The sequence below is a fragment of the Danio aesculapii genome, chromosome 8 (genome assembly GCF_903798145.1).
Source record: "Danio aesculapii chromosome 8, fDanAes4.1, whole genome shotgun sequence".
In the NCBI taxonomy this organism is placed as follows: Eukaryota; Metazoa; Chordata; class Actinopteri; order Cypriniformes; family Danionidae; genus Danio; species Danio aesculapii.
The window spans coordinates 16,811,415-16,820,667 of record NC_079442.1 but is presented as its reverse complement, the minus strand read 5'-3'; positions in this window follow the sequence as shown (position 1 = coordinate 16,820,667).

Genomic DNA, 9,253 nt, shown 5'->3' with positions numbered 1-9,253 from the left:
ATTCACTTTAATGTGTGATAGGACTAAATATGAACGAATATTTTCTCAATTCAACTGAGTAGCAGCTTGGACCCAGAAACAGTATTTCATACGTCACAACTTAACAAGCGGATACATACTGTATTAGTGTATTAATAGTGTAAAGTGGTACAACAAATGTCTCTCATAAAAATCAGCTCCAGATTAGTATAGCTATCAAAACTGGCAATACACTTGGTAAAAGCTATCCAACTCTTCAGCATCTATAAAGCTGCCACTGCTATTAAAAGCAACAAACTTTGAGCAAGAACACTTTCCAGAAGGTTGCCTTTAACCTCAGTTTTGATACTATTTTATTAATGATCCACAGAGGGCTCGCTTACGTCAAGAGAGTGGCAACACAGATCGATCAAAACCAAGTTAACCTGAACCTGCTCCCTGTGTCATGATCAACAGAGAAACTTCTGCTGAGGTCTGCGTGATCAATGTCACCCTCTGGAGGTCAGGACCCAACATCTGTGCTTACCAGCTGCCTGGAGAATCACTTACTGGTGGGGGTGCTGTTGTTTAGCAGGTGGACTTTGCCGTGTACAGTATGAAGACACTGGAGCATGTATTCTCTGTGCTTGCAAAAGACTAATTTGACTACTTAATTATATTTGAGAAATAACCAAAGGAGCCAAAATGAGAACAAATTTGCAAGAAATACTGAGCATTTATTAGCTTGGCTCAAACAAAGAAAATAAAGCAAAGCGTGTGTTGAAATGAGATTACAACTCCACTTGTAATCAAGTGCTTTTATTATTGATATATTACACTAGTTTGCCAGGAAAGGATGATTTATTGTCTTGAACACATGGAATGGATTTATGCAATATTTTGTTTTTCCAAATAAGTTAAATTGGCAATTTTGGATGGAAAAACAGCTATCTGATGCAAACCACACAAGCCTCTGTAATTTGAACAATTCAAAGAACTATCAGCGACAAACACAGACTGTGTTGTCGCCTCCATCTGGACCATACCTGTCAACATTGTAAAAATAAGGGATATGACCCCCCCCCCCCCCCAATTTCCCAAATTAATATTATATTAAATATTACATTACAATAAGTAAATATGTTCATCTGAAGCAGTTTCATTGTAAAAAACAGTTCAACGCTCTGTAATATGTTTTATTATTATTATTATTATTATAATTATTATTATTTACAAAGGTTATAATAAATAGTATACATTAGAAAAAGCTGCAAATAAATTAGCAAGGAGTTTTAACAATTAAAATTAATAGCTATTAAAGAATCATGTTATCAAATCTCATTAATCTTTTCTTCACTGTATAACTTACACATTCTGATTAAAGAGCAACGAATGAATCTCTCATTTAGATTTTTCATTTGATTACATTAAACAACAGGGGTGTCACTTTAAAAATGCACACATCTAACGTTATAATCAAAGCATTTGATTGCTTTCCTAACTTTTTATGCTCATTTAAGAAAAAATTAGATGTGTTTGAAAGAAAACCCACCAAAATCGACATCTTTAGATATTATTATTGTTACTAATTATGTGTATATGTCTGTTCAAACACGCACCCAAAACCTAAACTTTCGCTCTGCTTCAAATCGCATGTACAGAATCTGTTTTGGAAACAGTGTCTATTTATCACTATGTAGATCGTAATCTGACAGTCGCGCACTGCTTTGTGACAGATTTGAGGATGGCATAGGAGGGGCAACAACGCCTGTAATGAAAAGAAAGGGAATCCCACTGTTTTAATATTTATTTCAAAGTGTTTTCATGCCTAAATAAAATGAAAGCACAGAATTTATTCACATTTAAGAGCAAGGGGCATCCCCTGGTGGTTTGGCGGTATGGGTTGCATACCGTATAGGGAGTATTTATTGCCACCCAAAGAAAGACTAAAAATACGGGAGAAAAATGGGAAAATACCTTTACGGGATGACAGCGGGATAGAACTGTAAAATATGGGTAAATCCTGGGAAAAACAGGAGGGTTGAAAGGTATGGTCTGGACCAATAAACTGCACTTGAACCAGACTTGAAATACGCCACGATGATGGGGTTCGAGTCCAGTGAAGAATGGTTCCAGAAAACAGGTAAGACAAAAACGAAAGCTAAAAAAAAAGTAAACAAGTACATAACAGGGTGAGAATGTGGTAAAATCTGAAAACATGGTAAAAATCAGGGGGATTTTCTTTTTCTGGATTGCTTTTTAAAACACTGTCAGGTGGGTTTGGACGGGTCAATCGGTCGTTGGGTTTAGGGTTTTGGGTTTTTAGTCGATTGGTCAGTCATTCAGTCAGTAGACAGTCAGTCGACAGTGCCCTCTGGTGGATTTACGTGAGAACAGCGGGCCCGAATGGCACTCGCGAGAGAAATTTGAGATCTGAAAAAGTGTACATAGTGGCCTCTAGTGGATTTGTGAAAACAAAAACTGCAAAGAAAAAAAAACGTAGTTCCTGGGACATATTTTGCTCTATTCAGAAATGTATATTAGTGTACATAATTAGAATGAGCCTGGCTTGCCTAATGCACAATGGTTCAAAGACTCGTTCTCGCCCCCTACAGTGCAATTCGGCCAGGTATACATCCGCGCTAAAATATCAAGGTGAAAGTCATCATTGACCAAGGAGCTCATTGTGGTCTTCAGGAAGGGACGAACAGGCTCACATGATCCCATTGACATTAATGGGATGGACGTTGAGCCTGTCTCATCCTTCAAGTTCCTGGGGACCCACATCTCAAAGGACTTTTCCTGGACCACCAACACCTCCAGCCTGGTCAAGAAGGCTCACCAGCGCCTATTCTTCTTGAGGCAACTTAAGAAGAACCAGCTTTCATCAGCTGTCTTGGTGAACTTCTACCGCTGCACAATAGAAAGCATCCTGACCAACTGCGTCACAGTCTGGTATGGAAGCTGCTCCATTGCTGAGCGTAAGGCACTGCAGCGGGTGGTGAAAACTGCCCAACGCATCACAGGGACTACACTGCCAGCCATAAAGGACATCCAGAAGAAACACTGTCTGCGCCGAGCACGCAGTATTCTTAAGCACACCTCTCACCCGGCTCACAGGCTTCAGGCTCCCCCGGACAAAAACCAGCAGACTGAGGAAAAGCTTTTTCCCCAGAGCTGTCTCCCTTTTGAACTCTGCCCCTCACTGACTCTTTTTTTTTATTTGAAATAAGATTATTTTACTCACCTCACAGCCAGATAATTTAGCTTATGGAAAAACTCACTTTATTTTGACCAAAAATTTCTAAAAGCAAAACAACTTTTTCTTTTTTCTTTTTTTAACAAGAAAATGCTTCTTGATTTGAGAATTTTTAGATGTTTAAACCAGCAACAAGTCAAAAACTGTAGGTAGTAAAAATTTTTATTTTTATTTTGCAGTGCCTTACTTCAAATCTATCTAAGGCTTCATTTACACTGCATGGTTCAAGTGACTCAATTCCAATGTTTTTTCTCCCATGAACATGGCCCATGTACGTGTAGCAAAAATGACATGGATTCCAATTTACTCAAATCAGATTCAGGCCTTGTTCATATGTGGAAATTTATCCGATATGAATCTGATCTGTGCCCTTGCATCTACAGTGTAAGAATGACGCAAACTCTTGACGCTTTCATTTCAGAACAGACTTCAGCCCCAAACATTAAATCTCATACACAAGGCCTAAAAAGCTTTTATATTTTCATATAGCAAAAGTATTTAAGTATGTTAACGAGAGAGAGAGGGAGAGAGAGAGAGAGAGAGAGAGAGAGAGAGAGAGAGAGAGAGAGAGAGAGCAACATCCGCCACATAACCAATATAAACTATTATAAAACTGTGGCATACGTCACATGCATAAATCACCCCACGGACATTACATTTAGATGCCTAAAAAAGAAAAAGGTTTAAAAAGGCCTAGATTAAAAGAAGATGACAAAATGAGAACTTTTCTGTCATAAACTATGGTAAAAAAAACTTGTCAAAAAGAATTTAAAAAATGAAACCCTGTGAACATTAAAAACAGGAATGGAGAAAAGAGCACTCTTTTATTATCAGCTGTCAGTCAGCGCCCAAATATTTTTTCCCTCGTTATTGCACCTTTGCGGTTGCTGTGTAAATATAGACAATCAGATTTGTCACTTTTAAAGGGCACTTATGGTAAGAAATCTACTTTTCAAGCTGTTTGGACAGACATATGTGCATGTATAGTGTATAGACTGTTATATTGGGGTGATATAAGCACACCCAGTGCTTTTTTTTTCAAATTAACAACATAAAAAACGGTGGACCAATTGGATCGGTTTTCAGATCGACCTCAACTTTAAGTAGGAGTGCCCACTGAATTGATTGACAGGCGCGTCATCATATCCTCAGTTTGTTGATTCACGTCCGCCATTTTCAGCGTGAGACGAAGCGATATCACTAAAGGAACACCCTTGCTCTATTTTTAAATGCAAGGCTCATTGGGCTCAACACAAGAGCAATATTCTCCACATTATCGCTCTAATCGGAATTATTGGTTGTATCTTTAGGTAGGTTTGCAAACATGTGTACTTCTCATTGAGTCTACCTTATACTTCAGCCGTTTGCATTTCTCGCGATCACAGAAGCTCCCTGTGATCTTAACAAGGTGCTGCTACATCTGACGCTGTGCCATGCATTTTATAATTCTAAACATAGGTTTCTAGCAGGGTACACACAACGGCGCGACGATTCGGGACACTTCATGTTTCTGCCGCGCCACAGGTGTCTGGTGTGCCGTGTCGCGGCTTTGAGCAACGCATCCTGTGCCTCAGTCAAAGTTAATTCAGTGTGCGTGGTTATTAGTTTCTGTGTACAAGCTCGGCACTTGAAACTAGCACACAGTTGGCTGTAAAACTGTACAAAGACACATATGATTTTGTACTCTCTGCTTGGTATGTGTCTGAGTCGTATATGTACGACTGATTGCTGATCCTCTCACTCCTGCTCCTTCTCTCAGTCTACCTGTCTGTTGCAAACACAGAGCGAGTGAGCTCATGGCTCCGCCCCCTTGTTACGTTGGTGGGAAGCCGAAACTAATCTACATGTGAAGCAACACACCCATAAATCAGCGAACTGTGGACACGCCCCTAACATGACACTTTTTAACACATTATAATAAAAAAATCTGAATTGTGTTTTGAACTGAACCTGAACTGGCACACTCAGAAGAACCATAATATTAATATTAAATTATAAAAAAGAGATAAACTATGTGCCCTTTAAAAGATAAGCAGGTCAGCAAAAAAATCAGATACAGTCACAAAATCAGAATTAACCATCAAGATCTGCAGAGTAAATACAGCCTAACAGAAAGGAACTGTCATAATTCATTGCAGCGAAAAGAGCAGCAACTACAGAAGTTTTCAGCTGCAGTAATGTCCTTCAAATCATCTAGTAGCTAAAAGGATATGCTCAAATTTCATGGCGCAGATGTTTAAAAATGCCATTAATTTCCACTTAAAATGCCACCAGCGTTCTCCCTTTCTCTTCCATCGACTTGCCTTTTTTCAGCTGACTTCAGCGCAGTTTATATTCCTTATTTTTGCTACAGCATGTTGCATTTCTCCATTAACAACCACCAAGACTCATTTGAAACAGCTCAGCAGGTGACAAAAGCACTTTCAAGCCCTTTCAGCATCATCCGGAATGTAAACTAATCAAAACAGCAATCGCATAAAGATGACACTACGATCACAACTCCAGCGCTTCAACTCCAAGATAAGCTAGAGGGTTCATTATACACATGGTCTTCATTATAAGCACTACATAATGTCCCAGGCTGTTCTGAGGGAACTGGAGCGTCAAATATGTAGAAATATCCCATCAGCAGGCCTTCCTAAAACCTAATTTCCTACTGTGCCCTTTCTGTCTCACCTTGCTCCTTGGGTCCAGTGCTGGCGATGATCCATTTGACCAGACAGCACCTCATGAGGGCTTTCCGTGTGAAGCGAGGTCTCTGCCATTTGCCGCTTTCCTTCTGTCGGCCTCTGCCAGGCTCCACCCCGTTGGCATCACCCAGCAGACTGCCGTCCACCACCTTGCCATCCTCCTGGGACAGAGAAACAGACCATGCAAAGAGCTTACTTCCTTCTTCTCACTCAACTAATGCAACCTTCTTGTATTTTTGTGCTCAATATGAGAGTGGCACATGGCAGACTGTGTCTTGCTAATAGTACAACGTGGACTAAGTGTTGGAAGTACTTGAGAGAAGATGCATAATTGTCTTCAGGGGTGTGAATAATACATATGTAAACAGATGGCAATGCTGCTTTCAAATGACAGATTTTGTACAAAAAAAACCTGCATGTGTTTTTTTTCAACATAGGCTCATTCTGAAAACGTAGCCCTACATACATTTCTGGAGAAATACACTGTACTATATCTATAGTATAGTGTATAACGGAGGCAACTGGCAAGTTCAGCGCAAAGGCCTCACTCCCATAGCCTCCTCCTTAGAGCATTCACCTCCCATGCAGGAATCCCTGGTTCGATTACCGCTCGAACTGAGTAGATGCAGGGCTGGTTGGAATACAATAAAGAAAAATATTTTTGAATACCTTGAATTTTACTACAGTCATCAATGGTGTATAGCATTCCAAAAAAAAAAAAACTACAGTAACTGGGTAATGTTTGTATTACTATTGTTTTATTACCACATGATTGAGTTGGTCAGTTGTGAACGTCTGACATTTTTGCAACAGTGTGATATTCCACACTTTAACCAGCAGAAGTCCTTATCGAGCTCTGATTTGGAAAGTTTTGAGTATTGAACCTTTTTCTATTACAATTGAGTTTAACGGTTCACTGGTTCAGAAAGCTTCATTTTACCATCACTAATGGAATCCAAAAAAGAGAATTCCAAGAAACAGGCAAAGGTTGGCGTAGGCAGAAAATAATCACAATCCAAAAACAGTCCAAGAATCAAAAACCAGTCAGAGCAACCCATGGAAGCGAGGAACACAGAACAGTCCAGAGCAAGGAATGAATGTTTCTGTAGCTCTTAAATAGTCCAAATAGTCAGTGAGGATGATCTGCAGCTGTGTGTGTAAAATCAAGAGGTGATCTAGAACTGGTGTGTAAGTGCCGGGCATGATGGGGCTTGTAGTTCTCCAGCAATCTAAAACTGCTAGATCACTGGTGCTCATAACAGTCATCAAATCTTTATAATCATGACATGATACATGTTGTGGATGTGAATGAGATTTTATGGATACTTATGAAAACTTTGATTAAGTGTCATTTGCTCAGTTATGTCATTTTGAATGCAAAGATGACATTGTAAACTGACATTCTAATGACACATTCAGCTTGTAACACTGTAGTTGAGATAAAGAAATATTAATGATGCTGTTTTAAAATGTCATACTTATAATGGCTTCATGACAATTATGTTTATGACAGATTTATGACAAGTTTTGTTGTCTTGGTAATGTCAAGTTGTCATGACAAAAACAAAAACAGGTTGTGATGTATTTGTTTATGTCAAATCGTCTTAAACTATATCATCTTTGCATTTAAAATGTCATAACTAAGTCATAGACACTTAATGAAAGTTGTAAGCATGCATAAATTCTTCACTGGGAGACATATAATCGAACAACTTTTATTGTTCTAGCAATCTTCAATCTGTTTTATGTTTTTGTCCCACAGAAGAAACTTGCAGGTGAAAAAAATGGAGAAAAGTATATCACAAGATGACCTTTCTTACACCGGTTTACATTTTTGAGTCTTTTATTTTGCATCTATTGGCTCAAAAATTGCCTCAAAATCTTTCATGTACATTAATGCAATCATTTTTCAGAATGTAAATATATAGAGCAGCAAGTACGGGCAGTTTTAATTGCAGTAATGTATTTTTTTTTAATATTATTTATTCTAGGTTTTTCCACCTTTAATTAATATTACAGTAGAGAGTATTGACAGGAAAGTGTGGGGAGCAGAGAGAAGGGAAGGATTGGCATAGGACCACGAGGCGGGAATCAAACCCGGGTCATCGTGAGCACAGGAGTGCATGTGTTGACACAATAACCACTACACCACTGGCACCGACAACAGTAATGTATTTTAAATAATCAAATCTATGTACATGTACTGTACTGTACATTGCACAGAATATAAAGATTATACAAAATTTAACTTAAGATTAAGTAAACTAAGACATTTATTTTTTGGTCTAACTGTCTTATTCATTAATAAAAATACAGCGCAGTGGTGATGTAACTACATGCACATCTTAAAATCATAACCACAATATATATTTATCCTCAGGAGGTTGTCATGTTGTGATGGAGATGTGAATAAATGAGGTTTATGGCAGTACAGTATATGAATCTTTTATAGTCCTCAGGCTGTTTATTTGTGAGAAGAAAGCATCATGCATCATACTGTACAAAATGACAAATTGTCATGAGACATGATGTTACACATCAGCCATCTAAATTTAGCCTGCTGCACATACACAGATGAACCATAAAATACTTATTTTTATGTAAACCCTTATCCTTATTTGTACTTCAATTGCAGTACACATATAAAAACATTCTAAAATCGAGACGTTCACATGGTAAGCAAAATATAATATTACATTTTATCTTGATTTCTAAAAAAATAAATAAATAAATAAATAAAATATTTACTTTTCAATCAGGTATTAAATACTACTACTACTACTACTTCTACTACTACTACTAATAATAATAATAGTAATAATTATGAATCCACTGGCTGATTTTTTTTACATTTAATAATTGTAGCAGATGCTTTTCTCCAATGCAACTTACAATTGAGAAAGCATTTAGCAATTCAACAAGAAGAGGCAATACAAACATGAAGTGCTAAGTATTCAATGAACTATTTGTGCTCAGAGAATTTAGTTTTCTGAGCACAATTTTTTAAAACATATTTTTAGAAATCAAGACTTTAAATCTTGTTTAATTTTGCATGTCAAGTGAATATTTTACTGGAAAAACAAGTCAAATCTTTTTTGCAGTAAAATTCTGTTCCATCAGCCACACTGACATCACAGCACTCTGGCAGCCTATGACATAACCAGGAATTATATCACAAGATGATCTGTCATAAGAGATTATTTAAATCATTACCAGAAATCTATCATCATCATATTATTGGAATTAGGGATTATACATTCAAATGGTTATACATTCAAAAATTCTGTTATCATTCACTCATTCTCCACTTGTTTTAAACCAGTCAATGTCAATGGCTGCTTTTCCC